Here is a 19209-nt window from a genome sequence, read left to right on the forward strand (position 1 = left end):
AGTCGGTACAGCCAAATACCTTTGGCATGTAGACTAGAATGAGCACTAAGCTTCATTTCTGCTTTCAATTAAGATTAAGCAGGGAAAGCAGCCACCTGTGTGTTGGGATTTTGGAGGGTCTTGTTACAGAGCCCAACACTGCTCCATTCTCAATCCTTTTACAGTAACATACAAAGAGGCTTTTGCAGACATGCTATTGGGAGCTGTTTGTTCAACATACATGTATGTAGTACATAGGATAAAGGTAGGCCCATGCTTGCCAACACACATGAGATAGGACCTCCATAATTGGTTTGCACAATTTAATTGACGCTATGTCCTGGTTTGCACAGAAGCCTCAGTTTATGCCAATTATCCTCTAGTCCATGATTTATATTGTCCTGAATTTCTCCTGGCTCTCTTTTTTACTTTTTTTTTAAAATTGAACCCTGGCCTTGTGTATGCTAGACAAGCATTCTACCACTGAGCCACATATCCAATCCTGGATTTCTCATTAAAAAAAGTATCATTATTAAAACTTTTATTAAAATGAGATGGGAGGGCTGGGGTTGTGGCTCAGTGGTAGAGCACTTGGCTCACACATGTTAGGCCCTGGGTATTTTCCTCAGCACCACATTAAAAAAATAAAATAAAGATATTAAAAAAATGAGATGGGAAAAATTGGGTAGAACTTCATTTTCACTTCCATGGTCTTGACTAGAAATATGTGAGATGTATGCAGTGAACATAATTCACATATTAAGACATAATGTTTCTACTAAATTGAGAAACTTCTTATGCTGCACTTTATAATTGACATAGACATATAATTTATAACTGTGCTCAAATGTAGTTCTATTTCTACCCAGAGAAATACAAACTGTAGTTGTCAATTTACATAACTTGAGTTTGAATATAACTGAACTACAAAAATCTTCTGATGAAGCTGAGGTTGAATTCTAAAATCTGCCACTTCATTTGGGGAGTGTGGAGTTATCTGTATGCTGGATTCGTTACAAGAAATTGATAAGCTTAGATAGCATTTAACTACAAAACATATTTTGTAAATTAAGCTAAATGTTGTACAAAAAAGTGTTGGGGTTTTGGAAACAAGTCATCTAAATTTGATTGAATTCCATTCAAAATAAGTTGTGATCCATAACCAAGTGTTGAACAAATGAAATAGAAAAACATCAAGCTTTGAAGCTAGTCATGAATTGCAACTATTAAAAACAAAGCTAGCATATAGGAGGAATCAGATATAGATGACAAGAGCTCAAACTGCATAAAGGACTAAAATGTGAAATTCTGTAATTTTGTCTTAGAAATTGATGTTTGGGATGATCCTTCAAAACTTTAGCCCATAATATTCTTACTAACTTGAGAACTTACCCCACTGAAATGAACTTGTAATGAGTTGGAAGAGATATAAATTCATAATTATTTTCAACCTGTGATAATCTAACAAGAGAAATGGAAGCTGCAGTTACCAAAATGTAAAGTTTTTTTTTTTACATTAATACACATACATGAATATAAAGGAAGACAGCTAGAGTACATAAAAAAGAAAAATGCTGTGGCTTTAAGATAATACTAGAAATCAAAAAGTTTTAAGAAAACTACCACTGACAAGGTATTTAAGATTTTTATACTGAAACAAAATACCTGAGGTAATCAACTTAAAGGGAGAAAAGGTTTATTTGGGCTTGTGATTTCAGAGGTTCCAGTCCATGATCAGTTGTTTGTGTTACTTTTGGGCCTATGGAAGGCAGAACATCATGGCAAGAGCACACGGTGGAGGAAACCTACTCACCTCATAAGCACAGAGACAGAAATTGACTTGACTGCCGTCCCACAATCCCCTGGAGGGGTAGTTGGCAATGACCTAACTTGCTCTCTCTAGGCCCCACCTATGAAAGGTTCTACCACCTCTCAACAGCAACACAGACTGGAAACCAAGCCTTTACCACATAAGCCTTTGGGGAACATTTAAAATTCAAACTGTAATAGTGTTAGAACCAGATATGATGAAGACAACAAATAAAATACATAAAAAATATATAAAAAATGATCAGCTTATTATAATGTTCAGGTAAACAATATAAGAAAGTTTTAACTTTATTCTTTAATGTGCACAGATTTTTTGGAAGAAAGTGTTTTATGTTTGAAAATATTTTTTTAAAGAGAGAGAGAGAGAGAGAGAGAGAGAGAGAGAATAATTTTTTTAATATTTATTTTTTAATTTTCTGCAGACACAACATCTTTTTTAGTATGCAGTGCTGAGGATCGAACCTGAGCCACACACATGCCAGGCGAGCGCACTACCTCTTAAGCCACATTCTCAGCCCCATTTGTTTAAAAATATTTATTTTCTGTAGTTGTATGGGACACAATAACTTTATTTTATTTATTTATTTTTATGTGGTGCTGAGGATTGAACCCAGGGTCTTGCACTTGCTAGAGGAGTGCTCTACCACTAAGCCATAATCTCAGCTCCATGAAAATAATTTTAATAGAATATATTGTAGGTTCACCACTCTTTTTTTAAATAATCTTTTTTCAACTTATTTTTTAGTTGTTAATGGATTTTTTTAGTTGTTAATGGACTTTATTTTATTTATTTATATGCAGTGCTGAGAATTGAACTCAGTGCCTCATACATGCTAGGCAAGTGCTCTACCACTGAGCCACAACCCCAACCCAGTTTACCATTCTTAATGAATTTGTGAGATAATATTTCAAGATATTAAATAATATTAAATGTCCTTTTCACTCTCAAAAGAGCACTGGTTTAGATAATAAATTACACAGTTCCTTTACTTTTAATTTAGAAGAGAAGTATAACAGAAAAAGAAAAAGAAAAAAAATAGCAAATCTAACAATAAAAATAGACTAGGTAACTAGAAAGTACAATTAGCATTGTACTCCTTGACAGCATAATTAAACATTGTGGGTAAGATATTTGTTGAAATCCTATTAATTTCATTGTTGAGCTTATGAAAATCAAAGAATTCTTAGTCCCAAAATGGCAAATAAAACTGAAAACTCAAAAAGTAAAATAGAAAAGTTTGCCATTCTCAAAGATATCTGCCAAACCAAGGAACTTACTCAGCTTAGTAGCCCAAAGTCTACCCAACATGGGGGTTTTTTATAGAAAAATTCTCCTCTCCAACAATTGTGCTCCGCACATGCTAAAGATATGAAAGTCTTGAACAGTGCTGAAAAGGGGAAGAAAGTTCAACAATATGGAATCTCTGTCTGAATCACATGCAGGTTTGCTGTCTTACTTCTCAATACCCGGTTGGTCTAGCATTTTCTGAGCTGAGGGTATAATTTAGAGTCTACTCAATTAGCACCTATTAGAACTAAATATGAGGGCTCTGCAAGTAAACCAGGTCTCACAGATAAATTGCCAATGCAAATGAGAATCCCCCAGGAAAAAAATAAACACACAAAGAAACCAGACACCTGGATAAAGAAACATCAGAAACAATAGCTGGCAGGAAGAGACACAGAAACACAATGACAAACAACAAAGGGTTGATCAACATGTTTAAGGAAATTAATAGACTTAAAGAAATAAACAACAACAATATGACTAGGAATGGCTAATCCTGCTTCAGTATTTTAAAAACAGGAACTGGATTTACCCTCCAAACTTAAACAACCAGAAAACCAAAGTATAAGAAAAAATGAATACTGGATACCAGGTAACAGGCAATAGAGGAAAGTAACCTTTGAAGGAAGAGAAGCCAATGAGTAGAGCCCTGTTAAGTGGCCCAGCTCACTGCCCAGAGAGTTTGCAGGCCTCCACAAAAGGAAAGAAAACCCAAAGAGAGACAAGAGTCATCTAAAATGAGGGAACAATGGTCAGAATTTGGGGATGCCAAACAGCTAAGTTTGAAACAGCAGAAAGGAGAGAGCTGCGAAGCAAGAGTGAGAGTAAGCACTCGGGAGCTCTTTGGTCCAGCACTGATCTGTATATGTGAGACAATCACCCAGGCCTCCCAAGGAAAGGAGAGTCAGACAATCCTTGAATGTAGCAAGAACTGGGGATAATTTGTGTTGAAGCAGAAAGAATGAGAAAACTCGCTAATACATGGGGCATCTAGAAAGATATTGAGGCCTTAGTAAGATATTGCCTTAATAGTGGGGTCAATTAACCCTAGGCTGCCCTGTACCTGCCTCTGTTAGTCAGCTTTCTATTACTACAACAGATACCTGAGACAAATCAACTTATAAAGATTCATTTTGTTGATGCTTGGTGAATTTGTGAAAATAACCTGGCAGAGTGAATATATCAGGTTCAGAAAGTAGGGTTATAGTTCAATACCTCTACATTTCCTACATAGCTGATTTAACCACAAAAATACATGGTTTACACTAGTATAGAATGGAGCTCTAATGGCCACAAAGTAAGCCTGGTGGCACAAAAGTGTCCTTCTGGAAGTAGGGCAGATTCCCAAAAAGTTGAAGGGAGTTATCTGATTCATATGTTACAAAAGATGTAGAGTTCATAGCAAGTAGGCTCAATTCAAATTCATGAAAACAAATAAGAAACCCAAAGAAAAGACTTTACCATTATCATGATGTTCTTATATATATTTGTTTATATAACTACATCCCTATCATATAAGTTTCTATAACAAAATACTTATAGAATGTCATAGCTGTTAGAGGACAGAAACAATTTTTCTGGAGCCACAAATTGACAGGGAGGAAGAGTATCAGAGAAGGCTTTGTGGAGGAGATATATTTAAGATAAGCCAAAAGAATAAGCAGAAAGGAATGCAAGGTTATTTAATATTAGAAAATTAATTTAATGATTAATAATAGTCTGCCATACTAAATGATAAAAGGAAGAAAACCACATGATCATCTCATTAGGTGCAGAAATTGGTTGGATAAAATTCAACAACTGGTTTTAAATAATCTCTTAGAAATTCATAAGTAGATTAACAAAAAAATTGTGATATCCCTTGAATGAGAAAATCATATGGTAATGAGAATTAATAACCTATAACCATGCACATCAAAATGAAATGCTGAGTTATAAAAAGGCCAACAAGAGAGTACAATTCCATTTCAATAAAGATCAAAAACAAATAAAACTAAATCAATTTTTATTTTTTTATTTATTTATTTTTTTTAATTTTTTTTTATTTTTTTATTGGTTGTTCAAAACCCTACATATTTAGGTGGTAAAATAGTAAGCAAGGGAATTACAACCACAAAATTCAGCATAGTGATCACCTTTCGGACAGGCAGGAGAGGGAGGGAATCACAGAAGAGTACCTGAAAGCCTGTAGGGCATTGAAATGTCCTATTCCCTAATCTACACTATAGTCAAACAGATATTTGTTATTCTGTAGACTGGTCAGATGTACAAATAAACAGAAATTTATTTTTTTAGGTGTTGATGGACCTTTATTTATTATTTATTTATACGTGGTTCTGAGTATAAAACACAGTGCCTCACACATGATAGGCAAACACTATATTATGAGCCACAACCAGAGCCCTCATATTTTGTATTTTTATTTAGAGATGGTCTCACTGAGTTGCTTAGCGCCTTGCTGTTGCTGAGGCTGGCTTTGAACTCGTGAGACTCCAAGCCACTGGGATTACAGTTGTTCACCACTGTGCCTGGCTGATAGCACAACAATTTATTAAAGCAGAAGCATCTTCTGTGAATTTAGCTTCTGCTAACACCCTTTCAAGTGCACTCATGTGCTTTCTTTCATTCTAACTGATTACTGATTCCTTTCTCTTCTTCTGTCCAGATAATTTTAAGCTCCTTATCTTTATTTAATCTAACTTAGAAAACAAATGTGTTGTGTTCTAACATTAAATATGAAACACATTTTTGTAATAGAACATTGTTGTCTTTGATTTTCCATATTATATCCCTAAAATCACAGACACATCGAAAAGACATTACATTTTGTTTTATGAACATTCCAAATAATAAGTAGCTAAGATAAATATTTTCTGAACTCTGAATGTTAAAATCTGGTACTTCTCTATATTCTCATATTCTAAAATAGCTACTGGTACTTCTTTGTATTCTCATATTCTAAAATAGCTAATATAATGTGCATAGGTGTTCAAACTGGAGAGATTGAGTAGAGCTTGACACTAGGGGGTTGAAAATTGTTCACCTTGGTTTCTTCTACTTTAATTATCATTTTTTAGTTGAGTTCCCCTTAATTTTATGTTGGAATACTATAATAATATCCTGACTCTCGTGTGTGTGTGTGTGTGTGTGTGTGTGTGTGTATTTTTCAAATTACTTTTTAAGCTCATATGTCTGATATCAGCACCTCCCTATATAAGCACCATAACTGTTCCCAGTAAAAAGTAAAAGCAGACACACTTAAAATTTTGCATCTACAATTTACCCCTTTCCCTCAAATGTTACTTTCAATACATCATCATTTTATTGTTAACAAGTTAAATATTGCTCCAATTCTCCTTCTTCTTCTATCCTCTTTGTTATTACCACAAATCAGTGTTCTGGGGTGGGAGACTCCCCTGGGAACATCTGAAAATGCCTAAAGATATTGAGATGTTGTTATACTAGAGGTGAAGGAAATATTACTGATATCTAGTGAGTAGAAGCCCTGGTTAGTGATAAACTACTACATTTTACAGCAAAACCCCCAACAGCACAGAATTCTGCAATGCAGAACCGTCATAATACTGAGGTCCAGAAACTGCCTGAGATCAAGACATCATTAACTGGTAAGTAGATACCTGAAACAACAGGATGAGTGAATGATCTCTCTCTGTTGTTCTGGCTCCCATCCAAGACAAATTTCCACACTACAGAAGAGCCAGTCTGTCCAAAATGTAAAAAAAAGCCTGTATTTCATGCTTAAAACTTTAATTACATTAGAGATTTGAAATTGCCTATAGTTATGTCTCAATTATGGTAAAAACTGCATTAAAATAATTGAATACTTGGTGTGTCACAGCAACTCATGTGGTGGGAACAGCAACAGCGGCCAGGCAGCACAGTTTCAGAAGGCCTACAACACCTGCGTGAACCTTGTGCTCTCAGCCAGGAAGCTCCAGAGGAAGGTCAGCTCTGAAGAATATGAGGCTAAGAAGAAGCCCAAGAGTAGGTCTTCCAGGCTGTCTGCTTGGAGTGCTGCTGCCAAGGCAGATGCCAAAACCAGAAAGGTTTTCTTTCATAGTCAGCAAATGGAAATAGTGATGTGAATGAATAACTGTGATATGAGGTAATAAATGCAGTTTTGCAAATATTTCCAAAATAGAACTGATGGGAAGCAGCAAGGCATCAAGTTGAGATTTTATAAGGATCACAAAAGAGGAGTTGGATATTTCCAGATGGAGCAGATTGAAATGCACAATATATTTCTATAACAAAGGGAAAATAGGCAAAAGAGAAATTAGAAAGTACATTGCTTGGTCCTTTAATAATCAGATTTTATTCTTAAGCAAAGACAGGAATAACATGGGGACATTTACATTTTAGAATAATCTCAATGGCTTAATTGCTGACTATGGGATAACAGGATGTAAGACCTATGAATGAGGGGCTCAGAGTAGAGCTTACTATATTTTAGCAGAAAGATGATACAAATTTTAATGTCATTATCAGTTACCAGACGATGTTATTTAGAGTCAACAAAATATGACTACATTGAGACGTAAATTGAGAAGTAAATTGAGAAGTAAAGTTGATATATGTTTGATTTGATATATTTTGACCTGGAATTTATATATTTAAAAAAAACTTTTATAATTTACACTAAGTGTTTGTTGTGCCTCTATAGATGAAATATTTGAAGGATTTACTGAGTCTGACAATTTTAGTGTTTTAGCCTCTTGATTCATTAATATAAAATGTTACATTTTAAGTAAGGGAAGTATTTTTTGTTTGAATTACTGCTGTCTAAAAAAGATATTTAAATGATTATATCAAACAAGAATTTATTATGTCTGTTTTTATTATTTAATTTTCCTTTTAATGTGTTATAGAAAACAAAAGTTTAATAATGGAAATTACATTTATTTTACATAATTTTGGAATAATTTTTAGCTAAGTTATCTAAGGCAAAAAATAAAAAGTAAAGTTTTAGAAAGCCTAATATGTGGTAGGAGGTGGGAGAACTAGAGGTGTGCAGAATTTGTGGTTAGAGACTGATCCTTCCCATCTCTTCCAGATGCTTCCCTTACTCTTACCATTTCTCCAAATTTGATATTGATACTCTCTTCTCACCTTTTTCTGAAGAGGCAATTACATTACTTTCTATGATTGAATAAAGTGATGATTACATTATATTAGATTTTGACACTAAATTACACACTGGTGAGAAAGCCATGCTCTTCATTTGGTTTTTATTTTCATCACTAAGACAATACAAAGGTGACTTGCATTCTGTAGTCAAAAGTTACTTCAATATTCCTAGTAAAACATAAAAGAAATATATATATGCTTTATTTCATTAAGATCTCCTGAAGGGAGACAATTCTTTGTTGTATACTAGAGCTTTTTTCCCCAAGTTTTGAAAAGTAAAATGTCTCCAGGTATTGTCAACTATCTCCTAGACTATGAAAATGGGGGAAGAGGCAAAAACTTCCGTGATCCAGATGCAAAAGAAACATTAAATGTTTAAAGATATTTCATCTTTTAAATTCTAATGAAATGCCCAAACACAATTCTTTTTTTAATTTAATTTTATTTGTACTTGGACACATACCTTTATTTTATTTATTTATTTTTATGTGGTGCTTAGGATTGAACGCAGAGTGTTGCACATGCTAGGCAAACAGTGTATCACTGAGCCACAAGCCCAGTCTCCCCCAATACAATTATTGTCTAAAGAAATATGGAAAGAAAAAATCATCACTTTATATGTCTGTAGATCTAATAGATCAAAAAGTGGTTTTGTTATATCATATTTGTAGAAAAGAGGAGAATGGAAGGTAAAGTTTTAACATTCAGTTTTCTCAATCTAAATGCTCTTGTACTCTAAGCAAGACTTGTTGATTTTCCTCATAATTAAACATAATCTAAATTCTGTTACAGCAACACATTCAAGGAGAGAATAAGGTACCAATCATTTACATGCAGAAAGAAAATTAACAATTTGCTTCATATTGCTTTGAATTAGCATTTAGGTTTTTAAAATGTACCCAAGGTTTTCACCCACTTTCTCCTTACATTTTCGTCATTGAACATAATAGACAGCTAATAAAAATGTGACCTTATGTGGGGGAGATATTATTTTCAATCAATCACTCCTTTGGATAAATGTTTTGAGTCATTCAATGGTAACTGAGTCCTTCTGCTCCACTGCATACATGGGAGACACAATTAGGATTACTGTAATTATCAACTACTTCCTATAAGCAAATAGAAATGATAGCTAAATAATCTTTAAGTGAATAATATTAAATATCACAATTATGAAAAAAGTAAAGAATATGAGTTATTTAATATTTTTTTTCGAATTCCAACTCAGTGTTTGGCCTGGAATTACACTACATTATGTTGAAGTAATTGGTAAACTATACTATTATGAGTGTAAATTTTACAAATATTGAAATTACTGCATTCTGAATACATTTACAAACTCTTAAAATGGGATATTTAAAGAGGGGAAAACATTAGCTAATACAACTATCTAAAAAAATTTTATTATACTTTACTGGGCAGTCATAGTCATAATATTCTTATAAATACTTTTTAAAACATTTTTTTTGTAGTTGTAGATGGACAGAATGCATATATTTTATGTTTTTTTTTAAATGTGGTGCTCAGGATCAAACCCAGTGCCTCATACATGCTAGGCAAGCATTCTTCCACTGAGCTACAGCCACAGCCCCAAGGCATTCTTTTTAAGTATCATTAAGTTTACACATATTTTTTGGAAGGGATTGAGGATTGAGTATTTGTTCATCTATGATCAACACTTTTAGGCTAATTTTCTGTTTTAGCTCAAGTTTTAAAAAACCTGTTTTTATTCATATTAAAAACAAACTGCTTGATATGTACTCAATAATTAGATGATGAATTAAGATGTAATTATTCCTATAAGTAGGATGTGGATGCACTGGAGCAAACACCAGCAAGAGTGAGGGCATGCTGCTAAACTGTCTCACCTACTTTTATCATGCTGTATCCACTTTAGGGAACCAATTTATGTGGTTAACAGAACTTTCAACAAATTCATTTCATCCTTACAACAATTATACAATGGGGAGATCAACTTAAACTTCATTTTACAACTTGGGAAACTGAAAAACAAAAATATCCCATAACTTATATAAAGTGGCATTCCAATAGTGGCACAGCATGGATCTGAAGAGTCTTGCTTCAGTAGCAGGATTTTTCCAACCTCAATAGACACACAATTCAGTTAGCAATCTTATTAAATTCAGATTTGGACTCAGTACTTCTGGTTAGGGGAAAACAACATTCTGAGTTTTAACAATCACACCTGTGATACAGATGTTGCTAGTCTGAAGATCACCCTTTAATTAGCAAAGTTCTAATCTACGCTGGACAATAGTGAGAGATATGGCAACCATCAGAAACACAGTTTATCCTCAGAAAATTACTCTTATGTGCAAATTGCCAACTTCTGAGTTAGAACTTATGCTACTTCTTTTTCTTTCTTTTAAAAAGGGAAGTTAACAAAATTTGCAAGTATTATAGTATTTACAAGTATTATAGTAGCTGATTTCAGGTTTTGCTACTCAACATGATTAATATAAACTTGAAACTGTAATATCTACCCCCCAATAAGGCCTTCCCCTCATTCAAAAATGATTTACAATTACTCTTGAATATCTTCTTTAACATAGATTCAGTTCAAACCCATTAATATTTAGGAGTACATGTTTGTACCCTCTATATAGGAAAATAAATTCAAGGTTAACTTAGAAATCCAGCACCTTTCTAAACTTTTGCTGTTTACACAAGTGCTGACTGTAAGTGGAAAAGGAAGCACATCCTTTGATAAACAGAACATAAATGTCAACACATTACTAAACAACTCTCATCCATAACTTTCTGTAAAACAAAGGGATGTTCATAATAATTTCCCTTCATGATCACTGGTGAATTGATTTTTATACCCTAATCTAAAATATACAATGTAAAAAGTATAAACGTAAACCAAAAAGAACATATATTATTTCCCTGTGTTTAAAATGCATTGGCCCACAGGCCTTCAATACTTAAAACCTAAAATACCATCAAATCATTAGAAATTAAATCTTTATCAACCTTTTTAATTAAAAGAAAAAGAAATATTCCTATTGACATATAATCAAACACTTTTAAAGTCATGCATTTAATTTGACAATGATATCTACCCAAAGGCCATCTTGGATGTGTATATTAGATCTAATTATGTAACTAAAGAATAATTTATTAATTAAAACAAAAGATGGGATTTAAGACAAATCTCCCTAGTACAAGTAATTCTGGTTTTCCTATATCTCATTCAACATTTTCCTGAATGTACCCAGATACACTTAACATTTCTTCCCTGAGGGATAATTAACACTGTCACATACTTTGACAAGTTTATACACACACACAAACACACACACACACACACACAGACACACACACACACACACACACACACACACACACACACACCATACGAAAAGCCATAATTAAATAATTGCACCTGGAAGTAGCAAGCATAAAGTTTCAAAGGTCTTATGCAATATTAACCCACAAATTCTAAATGTACTTATGATTATGGAATCCCATTTTTAATTACAACATAAATTAACAAATATAAATAATACAACTACCATAAAGCTAAAATTCTCATTTATGCAGCAATGAGTTAAAAGAAATATAATACCACAATCTATTGCATTTTCTGGCATGAAAGCAAAAACACAATACAAATGTAGGCTTTTCTATCAAAATTACAAGAACTAACCTTCTACCCAGAAGAATCCAAAGACACACAAAAGCATCTGCATTATTTTACAAATGAGGTATATGGAAAAAAGTCTCTCCCCAAAGTAGTAAGACACAACTTCTAATTTCCTAAGAAACTTGTATTTTACGTTTGTTTTTTTCCTGAATTACTTACACAGCCACAAAGAAACTCAGATATTAAAGAACTAGAGAAGTTAAAAGATGTCCTTTTCAACAGCCAACAGTCACCAAAGACTGTGACAAAAGAAAATAGGTATAAGTATTCCATGTTACTGTGCACAAGCAAACCCAAAGTTTTACTGCTTCACTAGTTAAATCACTAAATGTTAAGCATTATTTCATGAACTTAAATGAAATCTGGTATATAAATAGAAAAAAATATGCAATAAGTGAAACTTACTTTCTATTTCACAGAAATATTATTATTAATTTAGATTATTTTACTCCATCTAAAATAATTCTGTGACCTTGTGTAAACAGTCCTGGGTTAAACACTTAAAGTACATTCCTTTAAACAATGTACCAGTACGTTACTGCTCTGAAAGCATTCAATATATCTACTATGTTCTCTAGATGTATATTCATACACTGGTTTAAGCCACTTGCAGAAAATCAACAGAAACCCTTAAAAATGTTTGACCTGATATGCAACTTTAAGACATATGAGATTTAAATTGACAGAACTTTACATCTTTCATAATGGAAATTATCAGAATATACTCTGAAAGTTAAGTGTTTCTTCCACAGAGCAAATTTAACTTAACCTCCTAAATGGTACAGATTTGACACACCATTTAGAAGGCTAAAAGAAATACTGATGTACTTCTTCTCTAAAGCAATACTGTTCAACAAAATTATAATGCAAATTACACAAGTAATTTTGAATTTTCTAATAACTATGCTAAATTGATAAAAAATACAATTTTTAAAACACCAAACATGCCAAATATTATTTCAAGATGTAATGAATATCTTTAAAACATTTATTCTTCTACAAATTGTACTAAGTTTTCAAAATCCAGTATGCATTTCACACTTACAGCATATCACATTTTCAACTAACCACAACAACCTGGTCCATAGTCAGAATGTGGCTAGTGGCTACACTATTGAGCAGTATACTTTTTAAGTAATATTTTGAGATCTGATATACCACTCTGTTTATAATTAGTTCACATTAATGTCTCCTTTTTAAGCTGAAATGGCTGAGACTACAAATATAAGCAAAACTGTTAATTCACTGGATAAATCAGGATGAGATCCCCCTTATCTGGGGATCTGGTTAACACACACAATAAGTAACAAATGATATCCCTTATTATGTCTCAAGTAGACTTCAGAGATGGTGCTGATCAACATGAGCAAACACAATTTGTAGCAAAAACACAGGTTAAACACCAAAACATTTTTATATCAAATCATAACACTTCCTTAATTCTATCATCCCTTCCCCTCTCATTCTTGAGCACATACTTCTATGCAATTTATTTATAATATTGCTCTCTAAATTTTGTCAACCATACAGTCACCATTCAAAAATAAACAGAACACTATATAAGACACAAATGAAAAAAATCAACCAGCTACTTTTAATACAATTTGTCAACCAATCTTAAATTCTGAGTTCCACTGAATTTGATTCTTCTCACAATTCCAATTAATTTACTGCTAAGAATTTTCCCAAGTCATTAGGATATTTGCTTAAAATGTAAATAATTCCAACAATGTGTTTTCTAGAAAATAACAACTACAACCATAGCTTAGCACATAAAATTTGTCCTTTAGGCAAGTTACTGAATAAATCAAACAGAAACAACTATACTCCTGTTTAATGCTTTTACATTTTGTAACACCATATTCAACAATTTCTAAATTTGGAAAATCAGTTCAGATTGCACACAAGCACTAACTTTAAAACTTAAAACCTTACAGGTTTCTACAAAATACTTGTGAATAAATGTATTCCACAGAAAAACAACAGAAAAATCAACACCACTCAAACAAATCTCAGCAAGAAGCACAAGATCAGTATATTCATAAGTACAGATTATATGATACATGCTAAAGAGTATTTTTCTCCTAATTTAATTTAATTCATCTAGGCAATTTTTGTTTAAAGCACCTGCAAAGCTTTAAGGAAGCAAACATAGCTAGCTAGCCTCTTCTGCTGCACATACATACAAGGATAATACATTAATCTCCTGATATCGGTCCACAATTTAGAAATCAAAACAACAAAATTTGTTTCTTACCTGCAGTTAGGAGAGGATTAAGGGTTATTTCAGCTATCTCCTTCTGAATTCTGTTAGTGAAATGGGAACAGACAAAAAGGATTTGAGACAGTCTACAGAATAACCAGAAAATCAGACTGCCCTCTACCATCATGCAGGTAAATGCAAGGCTGGTTTTGCCTTCAGTAATGCTAACATGGCTGCTTCCTCTTTGTTCTCAGAGGCATAACCCAAAATCCTTAACAGAAAATTTCAGCTTTTTTCTCACTTGCTACTGTAAATAGGTAAGTCATTTACACCTGATTTGAGAAAGTCCTCCACTACTACTCAACAAAAAGATATAAAATCTATTTTAAAACTCTTTTACCAAAGAAATTCTCTTTTCAAGCTTATATGCAAATAAGACAAAACGGGAGGAGGAAAAGCACTAGAATATTTTTGACAATGACTTCAATCCACTTTTACTGTGGTAAAAATTAGAAAGCTATTGCAAGAGCACATTAATAGTTTTGTCAATATTTTATCTGTTTAAAAAAAGTTTAAAATTTACAAATATCTTTACCAATGAAAAACTTCCAAGGAGTATTTTAGCAATCTTACTTAACCATTTCTTTTCTCTAATCTTAGGTGCAGCATGTAAATTTAAATTTTATACTCTTGGAGGAAAGAGGGCCTTGAGGTAAGGGGAAAAAGAGCATTTCTCTGATTTTCTTGAAATTTACAATGTTTTCAAAAGTTGTTTAATGTTCTCTCCACAAGATTACAAGACACTGAGAAGAATTTTAAATTATTTCAAAGACTGCTGCTATTCAGTATAATATTCTCAAGTTCATTAGTGTTTGATTAATGGTGCAATGACAGTGAAAATGTATAGAAAAATAAGAACATGAATCACTATAAAATGCAATAATTGATCAGTTTTTATATTTTCTTTTTCTTTTAGTTGTGATCAATGAAAAACAACAAAACATCAACATTAGGTAATGCTATAGGTACATTTTATGTTTGATACAACAGTTCTACTCAATACAACCACTATCACTGATGGAGTCCCATTGATGGATTTTTTTTTTGCCATCATAGAAAATAAAAGTTAGCAGAAAACAAATAATCTTTCACTTACAACAAACTAATGTTTTTCCTGCTGTTGATTTTCACTACTATGTCAAGAACATTCACGAGTTTTAAAAATGTTCAAAGTTTTAACAGCAAAGTGACACCTGAGATTGTTAATGGCTACTTTTCAGTTTTATTTGTTCTCACAAGAACAAGGAGGGATAACTATAACTACAAAAAAATTATACCTATTATGGAGGATTTAAAGACTTGTTTGTAAAACTAAGCAAATTTAAAATCTGCTTTCAAAAAAAGCCAAGGCCTGACATTCAACATTTTTTAGCAAATATAAACTTTTTTGATAATTTCCTTTCATGAAAAGTGACACATTTCCTTTTATGAAGCTGCCACCACAGATTCCTGGACTGACACCCACATGGACATGTGCTAAGTTCACTCAAGAGTATAACTCACAAAAGGAAACATCCCCAATGTACCATCTAATTCAGTTTCACAAATTTTCCTTGCCAACTCCTTAAACTGTCAGGATGAGAATTCAGTCTCTAGGACTCTTCCTGAAATTACCAAAGTACAGAATAAGTTTGCTTAGAAGCATAATTTTAGTGAGGACGTTTTCATGCTCCCTAAAGGATGACAATTCATTCAAGTACAAATAAAATTGGTCATGAAGTATTTCTGGAATATTGTTCTTGATGTAAAAATAAAAGCATCCAATTGCTTGGAAGACAACCTGACAATGTTACCTTTTAGCTCTAGTGGATAACTTAGCAGTGGTTTTGCTAGAGAGTTTGGTGCTCTTCTTCCGCTGGGTGGCAGAAGGTTCTTTCTTCATGATCTTCAGGCTCTGGAGAAGCAGGGTCTTGCTGGTCCAAATCTGAACTGCCACTGCTGTGCAGGGGCTGTCATCATCGGACATTTGCTTATCACTGGCCATTTGATGAAGTTATCACTTGGAAAACTTTTTTAAAGAGAAAAGAGAAGAGGGAAGAAATGTTAATCTAAGAAATCAATCAACAGCTTTTCCTTATCTTAATATCATTCCCAAATTGTATCTTTATAAAAAGGCTTCAAAAGTGTTCACATTTATTGTATAAAAATGTTACTGGGGATAGGATGAGTCTTACAATGTCAGCTCTCAGAGATTATCCAAAATCACCCACTCACATTTTTTTCCATTCCTTGGATAATCTTATCAATTGTCTACTTTCTCAGAAGGCATGAAAAAGATTTGCTGGGGAACTTAAGGCAAGGAGTATTAACAACAAAACTGTAAATAGCAGATTTTTATGAAAAATGTTAAAAAGTCACTATATGTCTAAATATTCACAGACTGACATGGGTCAGAGCTACCAAATTCCCTTTCCCAGAGGAAAACATACCCTGTTAATCGCTCATATGCTTATTTAAGGTGAACATTCCTCTTCTATGCATGTAAAACCTTTAAAAACAACACTGGGAAATTTAAAACTCAACTAACAAGCTGCCCTAGCCTTTTCCAAGGCCAGCAGTGAAGATTCATCCAGTCGCCACCATGGGAAAAGCAGAATCCAAACCGCACTTTCGGCAAAGCTCCCCACGTCACCAAGGTTCCTTGCTCAATCTTTACATCACGGGGGACATTTTATCCAAAATTAATGAAAAGAAAAGTAAAAGCCCAAGGAAAAACAACAAAGCCCCAAGAACTGCAACAAATGTCCGCGCCCTCATAGGCAAGCCGCTGCCGCTGCTGCTGCCGGCGTCCTTGCAGCTCCGCTGTCCTTTGTGCGGGCAGCTCACCGCCCAAGCCACCAAGTAATAGGAGTAGCCAAAAGGCCCCGGAGCTCGCGGACACAGGTGGCATGGACTCCCACCGTGAATGTAGCTGCCACCTCCGCCGCCCTAACTGCCCACCCCCCCAGGACCCTAGCCCCGCTGCCCTACCTTGCCGCCTGAAGGAAGCTGCCTCCACCCCTACTGCCCCCCAAGCGGACCCCAGCCGCGCAGCCTTACCTCCCGGAGGGACTGAAGCTGCACCGCCACTCCCCCGGCTGAAGCCCACGCAGACACCATCCCCGCTGCCCTACTTCCTGGCAGGAAGGAAGCTGCCACCACCGCTACTGCAGCCCTAGCTGCCCCCAAAGCCGACCTCAGCCCCACCACCTTAACTCGCAGCAGGAAAGAGGCCGCCACAGTCGCTGCCGCCGCCACCCTGGCTGCCCCACACACACGCGGACCCCCATGCCAACCCCCCCACCTGCCTTACCTCGCAGCAAGAAGGAAGCAGCCGCCACCCAGGCTGACGCCCACAGGAGCCCAGACCCGCTGCCTTACCTCCAGGTGAGGAAGCTGCCGCTGTCGCTGCCCCTGCTGTCGCCCATGCAGACCCCAGCCTCGTGCCTTACCTCGTGGCCAGAATGAAGCTGCAGCCACCGCCCTGACTGACACCCACAGGACCCACGCCCCGCCACCTTACCTAGCTGTGAGAACGAAGGTTCCGCTCTGGCTGACCACCAAGCGAACTCCAGGCTCCCACCCCCCCCACCTCATGGAGGAAAGAAACTGCCGCCACAGTGGCGCCGCCTGCCCTCTCTGCCTACAGCTGCCCTCCACGGGGACCCCAGCCTCACTACCTTACCTGGCCGCTTGAAGGAGGCTGCTGCTGCTGCCCAGGCTGCCCCTCACGCGGACCTCAGCCTTCAGCCTTACCTTGCCATGTGAACTACGCTGCCGCAGTCGCCTTCACCTTCGCTGCTCCAGCTGCCCTCTAAGTCTTACCCCAGCCCTACTTCCTTACCTCACCTCCTGAGTAGTTTTGCTTGTTTGTGTATAACTACCCCACAATAGACTTTTGTCATTTAAGAGGACTACAGGAAATCTTTGCCTGTTCTTATATTTAGGAATACAATGACAAGGAAAGTGTGAGTTTCTGCATAGGTGCACTCATAGCTATGTGAATTGAGTGCTTAACCCACCACATTCATTCACTGACTGCAGAACCATGTCTTGTGCACCTGACAGAAAATATGTGCAATATGTATCTCAGCAAAGCAAAAACCATCACCGATCACAGACTACCCCAACTTCTGAGAAAGTGTGGGAATCAGTAGTCTTTATATTCTAAGGGTCCCCATATTATATGTAACATATAAATATATATGTGATAGCATTAATTCTAACATGTGCCTTTTATCATCTCTAAAATCAAAATGTACCATCCAATAAATGATGTTTTCAATCACTCTTAGACAGTCAGCAATTGTGATGCAATTATCATTGCTTGGGACTGCATGAACTTGTCCATTGCTCTTTATACTGTGATGTATGATAAAAACTCCAAGACCAAATAAGTTTAAGAAAATTATTTCAATAAACATAAAGTAAAATTCTAAGTAACAAAATATATTATTACAGTTTAATTGGTAATGATTTTTCTTTTATAATGGCACATAAAATGTTGCATCTTTGAATTAACTCTTTAACTTGATATTATAATTTATGCCATTGTTTAGCTGACAACAATTTTTCTTAGAAGCAAAATAATGATTTTTTTATAATCAAACTTTCAATTTAATGTCATGACAAAAGCACATACTAATTTTTAAGACTAGTCATTTATCAAATTGTTGACTATGTTAAAGAACTCAGAATTATTGATATAGTTAAATGCATTTATCTATTAAGCTAGGCAGTAGACATTACAAAAAGTTTATACTAGATCTGGAAAGATGATTATAGCTAATAATTCTTAAGCACTTACCATATGTGAAGCACTATTCTCAGTTCTGTACATGTCCTAGGACTTAATCCTTTTGCAGCACTATAGGGTTAATATTATAACTATCCCCATTCATTTTATATATTAAGAAACCGAGGCATGAGAGGCCAAAAAATTATCCAAAGATACATAATAAGTGTGGAGACAGGATGTACATTAAGATTGTCTGACTGCAAAAACTCTGATCCACTTAGACACTATAGTCACAAATGTTTGTCCTTGCCCTT

General features: G+C 34.9%; 1 pseudogene; it reads right to left on the minus strand.

Annotated features, from left to right (window-relative positions):
• The window catches only part of LOC143402031 (kinesin-like protein KIF26B), a 67485-nt pseudogene extending 51323 nt beyond the window's left edge, over positions 1 to 16162 (minus strand).
• Positions 16163 to 19209: the final 3047 nt, after the last annotated feature.

Source organism: Callospermophilus lateralis, chromosome 6 (genome assembly GCF_048772815.1).
Source record: "Callospermophilus lateralis isolate mCalLat2 chromosome 6, mCalLat2.hap1, whole genome shotgun sequence".
Lineage (NCBI taxonomy): Eukaryota > Metazoa > Chordata > Mammalia > Rodentia > Sciuridae > Callospermophilus > Callospermophilus lateralis.